Consider the following 20258-nt stretch of genomic DNA (forward strand, 5'->3'; position numbering starts at 1 on the left):
AAAGTTACCTAGGTTATTGACTTTAGAATATTGTATTAACTTTAGCTTTAGCTGTGTGTAATATTCTTTATATTGATACGTACAATACTGGTTCCATAACTTACAGTTGTAGGTAATCTTGTTGTTGACTAGATGCTATTTATATAATGTAACTTTTAAATTAGTAATCTATTAGTTTATTCAAGATGACCAATATGCCCGCCTAATCTAACACGTGCATGAGTAGGTTTCTCTTAGGTTACAAAACAGGGTTGCCTAAAGTTTCATGTAATATTTAAAAAAGATGTTTGGCTTATAAATTTTATATAAATTATATTTTAAATAAATTTTATAAATTATATTAATCCTGAATTTTGCGATGCAATAAATTTTTAATATTTTTAATTTTGTATGGTTTAGGTGAAAATTAAAAATTACTAATTAACTTACGAAACAATGATTGAAATTTGAAATTTCTTCATTAAATTTAGATTAATAATTAGCCCGTTATTATACATAATTGATTTTTCTGGGACAAACATAAAATATATTTTCTCGGAGGCTCCCTCCCGACCACTTCCTCTACAGACTATTGTATTGAATCTTTTCTCTCTCCTACTGTTGCCACATTTGCCCTAGTTCCCATACTAAACACTTCTCTGGATCGTCCTTCACCCTGCAGGAATACTACTTGTTTTCCTTCTCTCCGCCCTCAACAGAAGTGGCTTGGTATGTCCTCTAGACCTACTTAGCTTGGTGATTTATTGAAGACTGTCAACGCTGACACTACTCTATTTATACTGATCCCTTTTTTTTCGTCTTTATCGCTTTGTTTTAACGCTACTTCTTCGGCTATTTACCTTTGATTTTACTTTTCCATTCCCACATCGTTAGAATTTAAAGACGGCCCAATGGTGTGGAAGCACGCCCTTCCGAAAAAATTCCAAATAAAAAGTTAGCCACTAGAGAGAATACGACGAGCTTGATGTACGTAAGCCGAAAACTGAGTCTACCAAAAGAACGAGGACCCTGCAGTACGAGGACATGGTCTTCGTCTGCGAGGAGACCTTTAAATATCACGCATTGACTGCGTCTGAGGATAATAAGCGTCGCAGCGGAAATGAAGGCGAGACTGGCGGCACGAAATAGATGTTCCCTTCTAAAATATATTGTAAAAAAAAAAAAAAAAATGGATTAGATTGTTTGCATTTATTAAGGGCTAATGCAGATTTATATTTTTTGGGAGGTCTTAGCTTAATAAAGGGAATCAGGGTTCAAAATCAAGCTGGAATGTGTATCAGTACCATAATACTGAAAATAATAAACTAGTAAAGGTTTACAAGGTAAAGTGAAAATCTCTAATAATAATTAGTTACGTGCTGACATCTAGGAGTTCTGAAAGGTACTAACTATATACATTAGGCTTAATTTTAAAGAAAGTAATTATTTGAAGGGAAATTACGAGAGGCATTAAAACTATAGATTAATAATACATTAAAATATTTTTTAAAAAATATAAAGAAAACCAAAATATAACAAATAAAGTTCAGTTTAAGCGAATATTATTGTACTGCTAACTTCAACTCACAACAATGGGAGAATATTGCTCCATATTCGTACAATTAAGGAGCTGTGAGAAGTGTTTGGGAGTGGCGAATCTGGTGACTAAAGTTAAGTAAGCACGACAAATAATGCGGATGACAAGAAACCACGGCTAGAGACCTGAAGAGACTAGAAGGCCTAGAAAGATCGTACTCCTAACGTGTGGCTGGACTAGATGGAGAAGAATTTTCAGTCAGTATGAGAGGTCCCTGGCAGTTTTAAGGATCGTTACGCCTAAAAAAAGGAGAAGAAGAAGAAATCTTAAAACTACTCCCTGCTAAATGGCCACAGACACGGGAAGCAAATAAAGTAAACTTAGTAGAAGATGAGTATAGCTTCTTCTCGCCTGGGTTTTAAAGTAAGCACTTTATTGTTAGCCTACCAAGGCTCGGGATTATCCTGAACAAAGTATCTTCTCCTCTTCCCCCAGTAATCATGAACTAACTAAGGTAATGGCGGCCATCCTGGGCTGCACCAAAATCTTACTAGCACAGAGAAAGCTGTTCTAGTTTAGGAAAAAAAACAAAACATACATATATATTACGTCAAGACGGCTAAATTATTAAGATTAATTATGCATTTTAAGGGCAATCCAGACCGTAATTTGAAAGTTTCCTCAATTCTAATTGGGGGGGCACCCAATAAATTATGATCACCAAATTTAATGACCCAATTAAGTTAATGGGGTACAACTATAATATTATGTTACTAGTATTCTCAAAGGAGAGCCAACAATAATCACAAATTATAAAACGTTAAACGTTTCCATTAGTCCATTTGACATTGATGTATTTAATGATCACATAAAACAAACTGCCTATAATCAAAGCTGTAAAGTATTAGAGTTTCTATTTGTTTATTTATTTTATATTTTTTCAGCTAATGATTGTTATAGCTTTTACGAGTATTTAATCTAAGTCTAGATGAATTTAGTTACTATTATTATATTACTCTAATATTAATTAATTTAATGGATATTGGAATGGATATGGAATGAAAATTGGTCGGGATTCAACGCTTTAAGTTTCATTATGAAAATTAAAACACATGCGGGCATTTTGCAATTCTGGACAATTACAAGGGGAGCGTTTCTCCATTAAAGCAAGCTTCAGTTTCCAGCAATTCGGATTGGTTTCGGATTAATCTAATCCGCCTTGAAATGATGTACTAGGATTGTGTAAAGTATTCTGACTTGTACAAAAACGAAATTGAATGTCCCTATATTAACAATTTCTTTGAAGATGGATTCAAATCCGGAACATAGCTGGGGTTGATAGAAAACAAGCATGATTTGGCGAATGAAATCAATGATAAAAAAAAGAGGATATGCGCAAGATAAAAGGAAGGGTGACATTTAAGCTCCTCCAAAACTCTGTTCAATGACATTAAGATTAAAGCTTCAAGCCCTGTTTTAGAAAGCTGCAAGTGAGGTTTCATGGACATTTTTTTAATCAATACACAAATAAAAGTAATAGAGCTACATCCAATTATAACATTGAAAGTCTTGAAACATTGAAAATCTTGAAAAAAAAGATCAAGTGGCAATTCACATTAGAGAGTCCCTGCAGGTATCTCAGCCAGGGCCGGATTTGGATGAAAAGAGGCCCTAGGCTATTCCACTTTTGAGGCCCTTTCACCGCCCATTTTTATGTTTGTAAATTAATGAGAGATAATAAAATACATCACTACATTGATAGTACATTACTAATACAGTGTTTTAGTGTTCACTGTTTTTAGAATAGTGTAATTTTAATTTTGCTAACAATTTGAATGTAGGCCCCTCTTGATCTTGAGGCCCTAGGCTGAAGCCTAGTTAGCCTATAGGAAAATCCGGCCCTGATCCCAGCCTAATAACACGAACCATATTCATTACTGAAACTTCTGGACATTTTAATAACCATAAAGTTTCGCAGAGATAGTTGATATGAGAAACTATTTGAGTAACTGCGCCTTTTCGCCTTTACCTGCCTTTCCTTAAATGGCGTGAACTTTCTCTGAGAAAACGAGTAGACAAAAGGAGATAATCTCTCTCTCTTAGGGAGGTCTCGGGTGTGTCTAGGGCACCTTGGAGTGATTATCCTCATTTGTTGGCTCTCATCTCACTTACAGAACGATTCCCTAGAGAGCTACCAGGAGTTTAAATGGAAGATGTCCTCTTTGGAAGACATTGAAGCAAAAGGGCGTTTGGTTTCTAGGAGTAGTTTATCCCTAATTCAAGGGGGGTCTTCGCTTCCCTGGGATGACCTGGGAGAGTCAGGGAGGTTATCAGGGTTAAAAAAAGGGGGGTGGATTATCCTCTATAGAATACTCCTCACTTCTTTATTTGGGGGCTGCCATCTTTGGAATATCTGGGGAAGGCTTTGTGGAAGGTAGTGTAAATGCACCATAGAGTGGTCATCGCTGAAATACCAGCTACACTATCTTTAGAACAGATAGAAGAGTCGAGTTGTCATCAAGGTTTGGTTATCCTAAACTGCTGAAACCTACCGTATTTGAGGTAAAAATCTCAATGACGAGAGAGGGAGACCGTCAACCTCAACTTGAGAGGGGAGCAAGGGGCTTGATTTTCCTGAAGTCACTGCCTCCAACTATTCATCAATGAAATCAGTAATTGCTTTAATCAAAATTCATCATCACCAGTTATGATTCAAAGCTGTCTCTCTCTCTCTCTCTTGAACTTCCTTTCGTTATGGAATTTAAGGACATTATTGATTCTTTCTTCAGCTTCTCACATAGCTGCGGTGTAATATCCGTTTATGAAAAGGGTTGAACTGTCGTGTTTAGGGGTGCAGTTCAACAGAGCGTGAACAATTTGATAGCACGTTATGCATTAGTTTGTGTGTGTGTGTAAAAAAAACACTACCATATTCTACTCTTGTGTGTGAGTGTGTAAGCCGGAAGAGCCTTCCAACCCCCTAGGCCACTCTGTTATTATTTTGTACACTCGTTTTTGCGTTTCACTGGTACAAAGAGTTTTTATTTTCAACTTCCGTTCTATCAAAACATTATAAACAACCAAACTACGAATAATAAAACGAGTTCTTTTTTTGTTTATTTAGTTTAATTTTTATTCTCGCAGCTGGCCTAATTAAATTCCATTTGTTAACTATTAAAGAAAAAACAACAAGAGTTTTAACAGATATGATTTGTTGTTAACACTGCAGAATGTTTGAAAATAATGGTACAGAAACCTGATGCCATTTGCAGTGACTTACTTATTGGAAACCTGTGGTAACTATGGTTACCAGTAATAAACCAAACCAGGTTAGGGATTAGCTCACTGGATTCCAAAGCGGAGATCTCGTGATGCATGAGCAAGAAGACTTAGAAACCAATAATCTTCAAAACTTTTATCATGGGCGAATAATTTTTACAGAAATCTGCAACAACTTATTGAGGTGAAATACAAGAGTATTTCCTCCAAGAAAAAGGAGACTGACCTAGATCACTTCCTACAAGGCACAGGATTGCAAAGAGGTAGGTAGGGCTGGATCTATCCAACTGTGGCACAAAAATTGGGTGGGGGATGCTCTCTAAAACGCATATAATGGGGCCTATGAAAGGTTCAGATTAATCTGATGAGTGCAGTCGGCCTGGGCCTCAGTCAAGATTTCCGGTGACGTCAAGTTTTCTGGTGAAAACTCCAACCTGCACTGGCTAAGGCTAAGGACCTAAGACGAAAATCTCCAAGGGTCGCTGGTGAAGGGTTATCACACGGACTTCACTGCTCCTTATTAAGGGTACGTTTACAACGGAGCTGTGAGCATAGATGATAGCGGAGATGGTAGCAGTGAGGCATCAGCGCTTAAAGAAAAACATAATACATTCGAATGTGAGCGTGCACAACGAAGCTGCGACTAGTGACTCTATACGCTCTGCTATAAACGAGCATAGATGATAGAATTAAATTTTTCATTTTTCTGCTAGCTGAACTCCAGTATCGAAGCTTCAAAATGGAGGTAGAAAAATTAATTAGTGCTGTCTTTACTCATTATTTTTGGTTATTATTTTATTATTTACTTTTAAACAATATTTTGTTTTTTAAATCGTGCTTACATTTATTTTCATGTGTATTTATTTGTTTTTTTTTTCAATAAAATCATTACTTACCTAAGAGTAATCACTAGTTTTTCTTCTATGGTTATAGGATTTCCATGACAATTTTTCCAAAGTTATCTTAATTTTGACCTTATTTTTTCTAAAATATAGTCGAATGTGGGTGGACCCATCCTCACATATTCAAAAAAACGATCCGGATAATTTCTAAGTTCCTTATATAAATAGTGAAATTCACCCAAAGTACTTCGTTTTTTTATTTATGGGATGTACATGATATTTTCTAAAGCGTTTTTTCTTTAAAATATACCATTTTGTTGCTGGTGAACATAAAAACTCTTCTTCACTACTCGACATGTTGCATGTATCACAGCTCCGATGTAGCACACTAATCAGCGATTATATTTTACTCTATCAGTTATCATCTCTGCTATCATCTCTGCTCCGTTGTAAACTTACCCTAAGATACAAGAGAGCATATTGTTCTTTTTTGCAGCTTAATTATAAAGACATATTGTCTCACTCATAAAAAACATACAGAATTTGTTACAAGCCTACTATTATATTGTTCTCTGTAACTAAAAGGAAATTCTGCTGGAATTTTCTCCATTATATAATATCCATCAGAATAAAAGAAAAACAGGATAGCAGTGGAAACTTTCCAAACTGATGATCGAGGGAAAGCGAGGGTGGTGAGAAATACTTCCGACTATGATGATCATGATGATGATAATGATGAAGATTCTTTGTATTTGTGTGTGTCTGAGTGTGTCTATGAGTCGGACAGAACAAAAACATCATCATGGTGATTGAATGATTCCCATACACTAACTGAACGATTCTAAAACCCATTCTTCACATCCATACTGTTTATTTCTATTGGCCATTTTGCGTTAAAAGAGAAATATCCTCACTTTGCGCACATCTTCTACCGCCATTAAGGGGGAAGGTTTCTTTATATATTTCTTTCTTTCTTATATTTCATCGTTCATGCGAAAAAAAAAAAAGGAATAAGATAATTGATGAAGTCTGTGCGGTTGGTCGTTGTATAAAGATATGGTTTATCTCTTCCTTTTCCAAAGAATATTGATGGTACAATCTATTCTTGAGTTTTGGATATTGATGGCTGATGAACATCCATTCCTTGAGATATATGTGGTTCCAGCAGATGGTGTTCTTTAAAAAAAAGAAGAATGAATGTAGAAAACTTTTCTTACGTATCTCATACTGCAGGAAACATCTGAATACTTCCTTCCAGTCAAACCTTACTGTGACTTTTCCACTTCATGAGGGCGCTAGTACTGACAAAGAGGACTTGAAGCCAATGAAGCTTGAATTGACAGATACACTTTCTAATCAGCTGTATATATATATATATATATATATATTCGAATTTCCAGAACATCTACGTTCTGTACAAACATGGAATTTGAACCATCCAGGCAGGATTGTATCCTAGGCTCAATATCTCATCGTTTCATCCCTCTAAATCCTCTTGTCTTGCCCATTTACTCTACAAAATCATCCTCCTACCTTCCTTCCCTCATTTCTCTACTTCCCCTCATCTCAGGACCCTCTCAAATCCCTCATCAACAATATCTCCGCTAGGGCTGTTTCCATAAAGTGCCCGTGCTGCTTTCTAAGTGTAGCTTCTTTTTTGTTTTATCACGGTTTAGTAATTACAATAAGCATGCACTTGTACTGTGTTTCGAGTAAAAAAAGATTCGGGAGTCTGCGTAAAATGGGTATTCGTAAGTAAACATATGGCAACGGGAGACTGGGATAAGGTTACGAATGCAATAATTATGATTAATTTAAAAATTGACCGTCTACGCAAAAAATTATGGAATGATTCACTTCTACCTACTTCTAAATTTATGTAATGTGTTCTTCATTCTATATGCTTGGTAGAATTTGTTCCTAGGTACATCTAATTTCTAGTATGAATTATAAAACTTAAGATAATTTATATCTCATCGTCAGAGATATGTTTTAACTCCTTGGATACCTCAAATTGTTAAACAGCATCCCTTTGTGATTCTCGCCACTAGAACGCCCAGGCGTTCCTCCAGTTCTTAGAGAGCTATCCATTCTCCTTTTTCTTGACAACTCGTATCTTTTTCTTTTAAAACCAAAAGCTAAATGCAATTTCTTACTTCCTTGCCTGAATACTTTAATCTTGTGATGTCCATTTCTCTCTACTGTTCCACAAATTATGAAACTAACTACCAGCCATGGATTATAACCCCCTTTTCCTGATTATATTCCTTTAAAAAAAACCACATCCTCTTTATATACCCACCCAGGACGTCTTTTCAAGTAGCTAATGCAAAGATTTTTAGACAGAAAGCAAGATATTTTTATTATTTTTAATCAAATACTCTTCAGGTAATGGAATAGTCACGTTTAACTATATTAACTCTTACCATATTTAACCTACAAAATTATATCATCATAGATTTCTTGTTACAAAATAAATTACAGAAGGTAATTTATGGAAAAAGTAAAATAAACTTTTGAAATAATGATGCAGCAATAGTTGAAGGAAGAAATATTGGAAAGGATCTTTTCAGGATATCTGAAAGTTTTTTTGGTGGGAGAAGGTATCCATCCAGAAAACGTGACTTATCCCAACTTTTTATAATAAACATAAATAATTAACATGCAAAAAATAAATAAGAGATCGCTTATCTTGATTTTTGTTTATACTGTCGTCATCTAATATTATCGATCGCGCTTTTTTAATTTTTATTTTACCTAAGTTTATAGTTCATCCTGTTCTTGAACTTATTACTGAAATGCTTCACTATTTTTGGTTACTTAAACAAAGTATTACGCAACTTTTTGTTACTTTCACTGAGTACTTTAGCAGTTTCATGTCCAACCTGGTGCTCGTAAAAAGCCTAACTTAAAGAACAGGCAGCTCTTTGATTTCGGGCTTAATGGTTGACTACTTTCTTATGTTTTTTGAATGAATAGAAGATGGAGTTTGGCAAGGAGAGGTACAGGTGATTAGGGAACACGTTCCCGTATAAGGAACGCCAGGAGAATGCCAGGAAATACTGTGCATGAGCAAAAAAAAAAAAAAAAAATGAAATTGAGGCTTACAATGTTGCCACTTCTATTGAAAGCACTCTCGTATGCCTCCAGGCTGATAACTTTCGTCATTATAAACTCTTGAAAATAAGGAACTACAGTCAAAAGAGAATTGTCATCTTTACTGACAGTCAGTCGCGTTAAGAGGCTTGGAGAGGGCAGCGGATCTGCAAATGTAAGGTTGAAGATTATTGAATGAATGACGCAAGTAGGGACACTGACGAACAAAGGCGTAAAGATAATCAGAAGTTGATAGATTGGTAATTAAGGCTTAACCATTGGCATTGAATCTCGTACAGATGTGTCTTGGGGAACAATTATAGAACGGAGCTCACTTAAAAACACTGTAAACTGGAACAAAATGGCAAGAGATGAGTCACTTGGTAAGAGATATTCTAAAAGGATGCTGAGAAGACCTGCATAATCTTATCTACTTTTATAAGTAAACAACTAATTGGATGGGGCTAGGTGCAGGTTGTGCTGTATAAAGGAAATGTGGCCAGGGAGTCAAGAATTCTGTTTTATCTCTCAGGAGAATGCGATCGTTTTGGCGTCAGCCGTTGGGGGCGGAAGAAGGTCAGGCTTATGTCCTGGCGTTCTTGAATGATAAAGGGCTGTTACAGAGTTGTTTATAAGGGCCAACTTTGTTTTTTTTTCCTCCTAAGGTTAGCATCTTCCTTAGCCAGGTTTCCTAACTGCAGATTATATTCCAACATTAAGAATAGAACGTAAGCTACTGGTAAATAATGTTTACTAAGAGAGATACACTTCTTTTTCGTTTACGCCTGTAAGGTACAATTTTAAGCAGTAACCTTAGCTAAACCCAGTACTGAAAAATCATCTCAACTCGTTTAAAGACCTACAAAAGATTAGGAGAGAGAATCGACCTGTTTCAGCATTTACTCCTCGTTTTGGTTAAGATAATATCTGGGAATCTTTATCTACAAAAGCGAGCAGCTAACTCAACAACTTTTCCATACACCTACTTAAATATACATCAAAGGGCCTTCGTAGCTTATCTCCGCTTTGTCAATATTAAGTGTCTCTGTAGATATGTATTTAAACGTATTTATTTGAACTAAATACCGATCTGCTTCGTTGAGATAATATTATTCCATTCTTAATTAATATTTATCAAACATATTTCTACATTCACTCGATTCATTAATTTAGTTACCTTAACTCAAGGTCTATATTGGATCCAAAAAGCAAGGTTTCGAGTTTTAATTCGCTCATTTCAGCGAAATATTTCACCATCTCTTTCTTGGTTAGCTGATTCTTCAGATACCTGTTGTCCATTTGTCACCACTTAAACCGTATAATCATGGTCTATTCTTAAAATATAGTTTAGCCTTTTTAGGCTAGTTTTGTATTTCATCCAACAAGGCCAACACTTGCAGAATGACTTCTTAATTCATCATCTCCCACTTAGGGCTTTCATCATCCACAGTTAAATAGAAGTACGTTTAACTTACTTTTTTTTTTTTGAAGCAAGCTTAAATATTTCAATTTATTATCTCGGAATTGTGACCCAATGAAAAAGTTTTGTTATTAATAAAAGAGTACAACCTGTTGCATCTTGTTTTCCAGTCATTCCAGATTATACAAAAGCGGATGTGGGAAATTCTACATTTTACCGGCTTAACCCGTCATAAATCAATGCATTTTTTTTCTGTAAAGTACGCGTTTGCTAACCGGCTTGTCCACGATACCTTAATTTGGTACTTAGATGTAAAGCTCGCCAAAGAAAATAGCCATTACTTTACTACTATTCTATGATAGGCATTTATGTATTGTAATAATCATCTTTTGTCCATTTTTGCGAGAAATAGTTCATAAAAACTGTTAAACTATACAAGAGATAAGCATCATAGTTTTACATCCTTATTTGTAATGGTTTAATGGAAAGAAATCTTAAGACACAAGTGCAGCCATCTTAGAAGAAGTCTTAAGGCTGTTCAGACACACAGATATACGCACATACATACTTTATATCCGGTTAATACCTAAAGATAACTAACAATTTTGATAGACAAAATTAACTCACAATAGCTTGCAATATTATTATTGGAATCAGGGAGGGGTTGCCAAGGCAACCAAAGTGGTTTATTGTAACATCACCTCGGAAAAGTTTAGCATCATCTCTTTACAAGCTCCAGAGAATTCCAACCACGTTTTTTTTTTTTTTTTGTAAGAAGATCTATTCTGATCCTAATTAGTCGAAAGATCTCAAGACTTATCACAGGGGAATGAAGCACTGGGTTGTAGCCAATTCCACTTCATCCTGGCACAATCTTACCCTGGAACAATCTTAACCCTGTGAAGAAAAGAGGCTTATTGTTCCAGGATTCTTGTAAGAAACAGCCTCGACTTTTTACATGTCCAAGATTTCTCGCCAGTTGTTTTGATGAATTCCTTCTACTGGTGTTTAAAGTGGCAGAGGTCTTATCTCGGTAACAAGCGATTGCGGTGCTATTCGACATGGTTTATTTTTTTAAGAGATAAATCGTCCCCCTTTGTCTTGTAATAGATTGTGGTACATTCTGGTTCTAAAACTATCTGTAGCGAAACATCCTAGTTTAAGAAAGAATAAGGCTCAGTCTGAGAGATGGTCCAGAGCGACCAGTTTCCGGCGGTACCTCTAGGAGTTGTGCAAAAGCTAGTAGGGACGCACTTGCACTTAGAGGGCCCCCTCACACTCAAAAGCTCTAAAAATACTAGTTGAAGGCACCGCCGCCGGGACTAATGCCATCAAAAACCATCCCTAACATCAACTCAAAATTAGAAACAACAGATTCTGTACGAAACATTAATCACTGCTCACTTTCGAGTCAACAACATGGAAATAAAGGGAAAAACTCTAGCATGGGTTGGGTAACTACTTCCCGTTAAATCGGGAAAACCAGGTAAAATTGCAAATGATATTCATGTACATGAAAATTAGAAGAGGAAGATGAAAATGAAGCTTTAAAAGAAAAAAGAAAATTCTGACTTATAAGACGACTTTAGAATGATAAAACCATTTTAATGTTCCAAAAAATCCAACTTCTAATAATGAAATCTAAAGATTAATTGCAATAATTGTTGCAGATTAAAAAAAAAAAAACCCAATGCAATATGCACTAAAATATGTAAGCTGGATCAAAAGTAACACCTGCATTTGACTCTAAATTCCCCATGTTGCGCAGTAAATCGTGGTGAGATGAAATAAAATGGGGCTGCTCACTATTTAATATTGAGATCACTTCTTGAATACAAAAGAGGCTGAACTCATAAAATATGTATTTTCCTACAGAAATATTTTACCCTCAGACCTGGGGGTTCCTGGGGGAGAAGAAGGTACTCCCCCTCTTGCCCGGGCCAGGACAATATCCTCTCCTAACCATCACAATCTTTCGATATAATGATTTTTATGTTTTATTTTTTAAAATTCATTTTAGTTTTTTGGTATTCTGTTAATATGTATGTATAAGGAAAAATGGATAAATGAGGAGGTGATGTAAAAGACAGAAGATTTTTATAAGAGTGATGCCGAGAGGGTTAACAAGAGGATACTTCAGAGGTTGACGTTGAAAGAATGGACCTAAAAATACCTTCAACATTCCCAGAACCGCCCAAGAAAACGAAGAGCTATCTTGGGAGCAAGGTAGCTCTAGTAAAGATAAAAGAGCATAAGCTTAGAGTGGATGATTGGCAACACTAGCATAAAGGGTCAAAATATTATATTTAAGTATGTTTACAAAAAAAGGCAAGAAGAAGAAGAACAAGAACATTTTCTGAAAATGACGTTTTTGCCCATTTTCAGCAACGTATTTCTCTAAATCTATTTAATCTACGAGGTGTGTTCAAAAAATAAGGTGAATTTTCATTTTTCTTAAAAAATATTTATTTATTCATCGATTTTTATTTTGTCTCCTTCAAAGTAGTCCCCCTCAGATATAATACATATGTGCCAGCGTTTTTTCCAATCCTCGGAACAGTTCTGATATGCACTTTTTGGTATGTCCTTGAGCTCTCTCAGCGATTCGGTTTTTATCTCCTCAATCGTCGCAAATCTCCGTCCTTTCATGGGTCTCTTCAATCATGGGAACAGGAAAAAGTCGCAGGGCGCCAAATCTGGTGAATACGGTGACTGAGACATGATAATGTCATTCAACAATTCCTGAGCGATGCTCATGCGACGGTTTTTTTGATCAAAATTCAGCAATTTTGGAACGAACTTCGCTACTACACGCTTCATGCCCAAAATTTCCGAAAAAAATTGCAGGACATGTGCCAACCGATATGCCGACAACCTCAGCAACTTCTCTAATTGTGATTCGACGATTCTTCTCAACATTTTCATCGGTTGTTGATGTGCTGGGGCGTCCAGGGCGAGCGTCGTCATTCACATCTTCTCGACCTTCTGTGAAAAGCTTGTACCACTTGTAAACATTTTTTTGACACAGAGTACTCTCACCGTACGCCACTCTCAACATTTCAAGTGTTTTTGAGCACTTAATTCCATTTTTTACACAAAATTTGATTCAAATTCGTTGATCCATTTTTTTCGACAGAAGAAAATCGCCGAACTCGCAAAACACTTGTCTTATTTATGCCTCTAACATACAAACTAAACATGCTATATAGCTACAACTTTGAAAATATGTTCGAGACAAGTGTACCAACATAAAAAAAAAAGACAATCGAAATTCGAATGTACGTAGCCCGCGAAATTTGAAAATTCACCTTATTTTTTGAACATACCTCGTATGTTGTTGCAAAAGAACAGTTATAAAGGAGGATTTGCCCTATACGCAACCAACAAGATTTTTTGTGTCGCCGGTTTGTGACTAAGATGAAACCTGGGTCCACTACTATACCCCAGAGACAAAACAACAGTCAAAGCAGTGGAAACCTCCTGAGTGACCATCGCCAAAGAAAGCAAAGGCAGTACGTTCGGCCGGAAAGGTCATGGGTCTCAGTTTTCTGGGATGCAAAAGGCATTCTGCTGATAGATTATCTTCCTACTGGCCAAACAATTACGGGCCAATAGTATGCAAACCTCCTAGATCAACTACAGGAAAAGATACGCAAAAAAAGGCCTGGTTTGGCAAGGAAAAAAGTTATCTTTCATCAGGACAACGCCCGCCCGCACACAAGTGTTATTGCCATGGCAAAACTTCATGAACTGAGGTACGAATTGTTGCCACATCCACCTTATTCACCTGATTTGACACCTTTCCCAAGCTGAAAATCTTCCACGGTGGACGGAGATTTCCTAGAACGGAAGAACTGACAGCCGAATTGGAGAGGTATTTTGCAGGCCTGGAGGAATCTCATTTTCGAGATGGGATCAAGGCATTGGAACATCGCTGGACCAAATGCATTAGTCTACAGGGAGACTATGTTGGAAAATAAAAGCAGTTCCACCGAGGTAAGACACTTCTTTCTAGTACATTCCGAGAACTTTTCAAACCACCCTCGTATTTTAAAGGAAATTTGGGAATTTTATCTTTTATAGAAAAAGAGAACAAAATTGTTAAAGTTGGGTGTTTTTCAAGGTTACAGCTTTTTCGTGAAATTTTTGACGATCAACCCTTATACACAACTGTCCTACCCTCTAAATTAAATTACCCTCTAAAGTTTAGCAAAAGGGCTATTGAAATAGTTGACAAATAAAACTATATTTGCATAAAGTTGTCCAACTTAAGGGCCCTTTTCAAGGTACTAAATTTTGTATGAATGGGTCAGCAGCATAGACGGTTATGAATAAATTATTCTAATAATCGTAACCCTTAATATTAAATATTATAATGTAAGTTCCTGACTTAACAGTTTATATGTTAAAAGAATATATTGGAAAAAATTCATCAAACGGAAAATGCAGGGGAACAAAAAAGACCGTGAAAAACCTAACTTTACTTTTCCTATTATGTAAACAAGGAACACCCTCTGTTCAATCTTTCGACCCCTATAACTCTACAACCTGTGACCTCCATGCATGATCGAACAGACAGCCTAATGCAGTTATTACTGTTGGTTTACAGCATACTGCTGTTACCTCGGCCAGAAATAAAATAAAGCGTTACTCCAGGTTTCCCAGAACTAAACTAGTTTACCACTTTCACCCATCTGTGGAGCGTAAAAAAAGTGTACCGAGTGATTGGAAAATAGAAATTTGTAAAGGTGTGTTTTCCAATGAAGCACAGAAAAAAGAAAAAGCTAATATTATCTAAACTAAGAAAATTTAGAAGCATTTTTACTCAAAAATGGAAGCATCAATTATTAGCTTAGAATTTTCCCAAATAACTAATAAGGAAGTAAGATTATTAGGACTGCTTAAACTACCTGTTGTCCTGCTTATCAGATATACTTTACCCGCTTAACTTCTCCAAGTAGTGAGAATCAAGTTACTGTGAAATTATGGACTGAATTGGACTGAGGAAGGTTCCTGTCCAAGCGTGTTGGCTCGGAGCCCTATTTTGGGGTTTCCAAGTGCCTTAAAAGTGCGGCCATCAAACTATATGGGGTGCAGAGTAGGTCTCAAGAGTGGTGATAGGCCAAGAAGTTCATTGAGGGCTGTTCAGCCAAAGCTGACTGCAGAATTAATCCGTGTGGATAATTGTAGGTTTATTGACTGGCCACTGCAGGCTCAGAAAACAGATGCATTGCATGGGCCTGGCAGATTGATAGCCTTTGTAGGTTCTGTCAGAAGGAGGAGAAGAAGGAAACGGTACTGCACGTGTTGTGTTAGTGTGAGGGGCTTCTTGTCCTAGCTAAGGATGTTACTTTTCGGGGGAGGAAAAACCAAGGCCTGGTGAGCTTTACCCAAGAGCAGCCCTCCAGAATTAAGAGTCTGAATAAAAGGGACGAGCTCTAGAGTGGTGGGAACCGCAATAGATCCATGGAGATTTAAGGCCGCCCTGCTAGAATCTAACCTAATCTGTCCTAAAGTGAGAGGATACATCTTCTCCAAGTTGAGACTAGGATATAACATCACCATAAAGTCGATTCCTGAGTTCGCAAGTCTGCTGCTACGAGAGAGAGAGACACCTGTCCAGGGACAGGCAGTGAAATGAAAAATGCTAAGGTTACAAGTATTTACTGAAATACTTGAAAGCCAAGCTTTTTGCTTAAACTGGAAGTCATCATGGCAGAACACTTGACGATGTTTATGGCGCCTCGGATACGACATATCAATGGCGCTACCACAGGGTGGTAATAAAAGAAAACCAAAAAACACTAGTTTTGGGGACAAAGATTTAAGGTAACAACCCAATACCTGTCATGAACCTAAAACTTACAACCTCTTCAATACAAGTAAATAAAGATAATGCACAAAAGTGTAAACACTTTAATAAAGAAAAAATATGTATGTACGACAAGACAGCGTATCCATATTATGGTAAATAAGAGGTATATACGATAAATAAAGAGAGATTGCCGAGGAGGAGGTAAATAAATAAATAACCGAAAAATAAAATAAAAGAAAAATGACAAAGAAGCAGAAAAAGGAGTTACTTTGGCCTAAGATAAGCGGCAGTAGAGGACAACCACCCAAAGCTCCAGACAGGTCTTCGTGTCCAATATCGGGGGCTTTCATAAATTCAGTTTTGTTTTATTCATAAGAAGTGATTTGCGACGGTGTATTGCCGACAGATGTTGTCCTACTCGTTCATCTTGCTCACTCCTGGGGTGCGCTGCTGCTGCTGATATGGTTTTTAGTATAAAAGATGTGGAAGGTTTATAAACCAAGGCAGTGTCATACTTCTTGCGGTTTCTACCTACTCTTTCAGACCAACTTCATATACTATATCCCCTTAATATACTACCAGATTTTTGTTCTATAAGAAGTCTTTTTTTATGGTTAAGAATTCTTAATGAAATGGTCGGCTTTATAGATCTATTATGCTTGAACAATAAAAATGATTATAATTTTCAGATTAATAGAAGAAGAAGAAATTATTTTAGCAACCTTTCGTCATATTTAAAGCTGTACAGCGGCAGGAAGGAAGTGAGAAACTCCATGATCTTCAGCTTCTCTTTTCATTTCCAGACTTTCCCAGCCTGGGATGCAACCTCCCTGAATTTGGGGCCCTTTTCGGGTAGTTTTTAAGTTCCAGCAATGAAGGCCTGGCGGCTAAATCGGACGAACAAACCTCAAACTTGCGACCCTTGAAACTTTAGGGGCAGTTACTTAGCGCCAGCTTGCTGGACATAAAAGCCTAGTTATGGTGATCAAGTTAGGCAATTACCAGTTCCGCCGAGTAGCCCATGCGTTATACTTCTTTTTTTTTTTTAAACTGGACACGACAGCTTCAGGAAATTACCTCCAGAAAAAGAGAGGAAATAGTAGAAAAGAAAACTTTTCTCCTGCATATCGTCTAATTGCGATACTCCCACCTTAGTCACTTGGGAACCACAGGGAACCCTAAGTAAAACCATCCGTGGAAAGTCTTGGCCTCCTTCGTAAGGATCAGAGTAAGCTCACTTTGCCTGCAGGCTAAGGTACAAGAACCTTTACCATCCCCCTAAAGCTAGAGCCTTGTCCTCATACGAAAACTTAGCAAAGCCTAAAAGTTGCTATATGCTTCCTTACGTGCCGTAGACGCCTGTAAATATGTACAATATTGAAGAGTGTGATTGGTGGGTGCTAAAGTTAGCCCCACTAGTTTGGTTAAATCCCTCGTAAATTACACACTATCTTTGTAGGCACATATGAAGAAGTATCAAGTGTAATGATTGTTCATGTTGTTAAGCTAGGATACCCGCAGAGACGCAAAGTTGCGATACCCTTGTTTAAGAATGTATTTTTTTAAATATTGGCCAAGAAATGCAAGAAGGAAGCCAGTCAGATATATCAGACCAAAAATGGTAACTAATAAAACATCTGGAACACAAATCCAGACGGGAAAAGTATTAATCTAAATAATGTGTAGATTCCAGAATATATAAATACATTATATAATATATATAAATAACCCTTTTAAGATGGATTTAACGTTCCAAGTTAGGGCCCTCATAAAGCCCTTATACAACACCTTTAATAGACTTGTCATGTTCGTTACTAATGTGGAATTAGTTACTTAGCACACCGCAGCATACTAGTTTAAAGTTGTGTGTTACTTAGACGGCACTCAACTACAGAAACTTTCAATTCAACAACTTATAAATTAAGTTACCCAAAAAAAAAAATACATTTTTATGCGACCTTGCATCTAAACTCCTTCCGCCCCAAAAAAGTGAGACTCTATATCCATCAAAGATCATTCTTGATAAATATCACAGTTTCAAGGAAACCTCATTGCTGTTCAAAGTCTTCTTTCTGTTCATCAGAATTTTGAAACTTAAAATATTCTTTAAACTTCCTAACTATCAGCGATCCCTATATGTAGCCAGAAAATCAATTTCCACCAATTGAATTACTAATTTTATTGAAGTTCATTTTTAAGGTTAAGGTTTGTTTTTATTTCTATTTCTTTTTTTACCCTGAATTGTCTTAAGATAGATGAGCATGGTATTCAGTTATAAGCAGCCCTTTTGTACTTTTTTTTACTCTTGTTAATACAAAATAATAAAATAAATAAATGAATAAATGTATGAGCTGCGCTCCTGTACTTTATATTGAATAAATAAATCTAGATCTTTAATTAAAACCTTATAAGTGAAATCAATAAATTAGAGACCAGATTTTTTTAATGGCCTACGGGAAGTGATTTCAATTCGAAGTGTTTCAGTATTACTGAATAGGAAAGTACGTCATCAGGAAGGTCTTCTTTTAATATAAAATATGTTTAATTATAATATCTGTAATGAAGACAAAATGAAAACCTCTTTGGATGAAAGAAAATATCAGCTTATTGTAACCACTATTAGCGTTTAACTCGAACTGGAATCACTTATTGAGGCACAATTTATTGTGCACCGCTCAGAACTACATTAACTTACCATTAGTAAAACTGTCAATGTGATAAGAATGACCGGATATTGCTGGCTAGGAAACAAGTGGTAGTGTTTAAAAATATAAGAAGCACTGAAAAGAAGACCTTGGGTTTCCCCTTTGGAGGGAAAAAAAATCTCCAGGTTTCCCCTGTTACCAGCCCATTTCCTGATCTGGATCCTCAAATCCAAGGGGATTCCCCTTTGGACGTAATTCTCATATCCTTATAAATACCTTTTGGCCCTTGTGTACGAATGGAAAACTTTGCACCTATAAGTGAATGACCGTTCTCTTGCCCTATTTTCTGTCTCAAGTATCAGCATATGTCCCATAAAATGGTGTATCCTCATTTTCCTGAAATGAGGGCGAGGAATGAATTACCCAAATCCTGTAAGCGTTTAGAAGGATGAGCTCATATTCTTCCCGAGAAGAATACAGTAAATGGGGTAACCATACTAAAACTTACGGCTTGCCATTTCCGAACCTCCAAAACATAAAGTTATCTGAGTACAAAAAATTGAATTTTTTGACTTGATTAAAAAGAAAATCACAGAGATTGGCGCTAGAATTCGCTCTGATAGTTCAGAAATGGGGCCGGATACTTCAAGAATCTGAGACTGCACTCTGGCAACATCAGGGTAAAACGGAAAACCGCTAATAATGATTCTGTACAGCGAGATTTTATATTATGTTTTCTTTTTGAGAAAATCTATTACGTAACTTAAGTTTGGAATTCATTCGTTATTTTTCTGTTTCATTCGAGTGCTGCACATTGACATGAACAAATAAATGCATCCTAAAATAAATACGTAACAATTTATAAATAAATCTAAATTTGCTTTATTTATGTGTCTCGTTTAGAATGGTAGCGAGCTATTTATTAAGGTAATATTTACGTAGTAAAAACAACAGTATTATTATAATAACATTGTAAAATGAGTGAGTCATTATTACCATGAATCATTAACATTTTAATTGCTATTAATATTATAATCATAAAATTGAATTGTTTTAACCATCCTCAGAAATTTTATCTCAAATGATGTCTATTAAACAAATGGATATAACTGAATTGGCTACGTCTTCAGAAATGGACTGCAGCATCTCCGCAAGACTGAAGCAGACGCCATTTCATGATGGACATACGATTTAAAAGATCGAACACGTACCCGCAGATTTTTTCTACACAGAGAAACGCGAATAATGAACGAAGAAGCGAGAAGGAAGCATAGAATGCATAGCAGCTATAACTGGGAGCTTCATTGCAGAAAGTTTTACACAAACTGGATGAAGTCTCCTTTGCAGGACGACCATTAATTAATGTCTGCAGGAACAACTTTTGGACGATTTCTTAAGTTTAGATGGAGAACAGTACATCGGGGATGAAACTAGCAAATCACATAATTCCTTATTGGGTTACATCAAAATGGAAACAAGTCACCAGAAAAGTAGTTCTTGTCAGAAGAACGAAACCATTAATCATCCTCGTGTATACTGCTATTGAGGAACTTTAAGAAATTATCAGATAAGACCACACAAAAGAGACAGAAGAACTTCTCCTCGCGGTACTCCCCATAAGAATTCTAATCGACCAAATTACTAA

The 20258-nt window shown here is 36.3% G+C and overlaps 1 protein-coding gene across 10 annotated transcripts in view; it reads right to left on the minus strand.

Annotated features, from left to right (window-relative positions):
- The window catches only part of Sema5c (Semaphorin 5c), a 407260-nt gene that overhangs the window by 28992 nt on the left and 358010 nt on the right, over nucleotides 1-20258 (minus strand). Inside the window, exon 1 of one of the 10 annotated variants that reach the window (XM_074140406.1) lies at nucleotides 84-232. The exons of the other annotated variants lie outside the window; for them this stretch is intronic. The gene's annotated coding sequence lies outside the window, so the exon portion shown is untranslated. Of the gene's footprint in view, nucleotides 1-83; nucleotides 233-20258 lie in introns of those variants that run through there. 10 annotated transcript variants of the gene reach the window in all.

This window comes from Rhodnius prolixus, unplaced genomic scaffold (genome assembly GCF_049639745.1).
Source record: "Rhodnius prolixus isolate KJV_2025 unplaced genomic scaffold, Rpr scaffold_6, whole genome shotgun sequence".
Lineage (NCBI taxonomy): Eukaryota > Metazoa > Arthropoda > Insecta > Hemiptera > Reduviidae > Rhodnius > Rhodnius prolixus.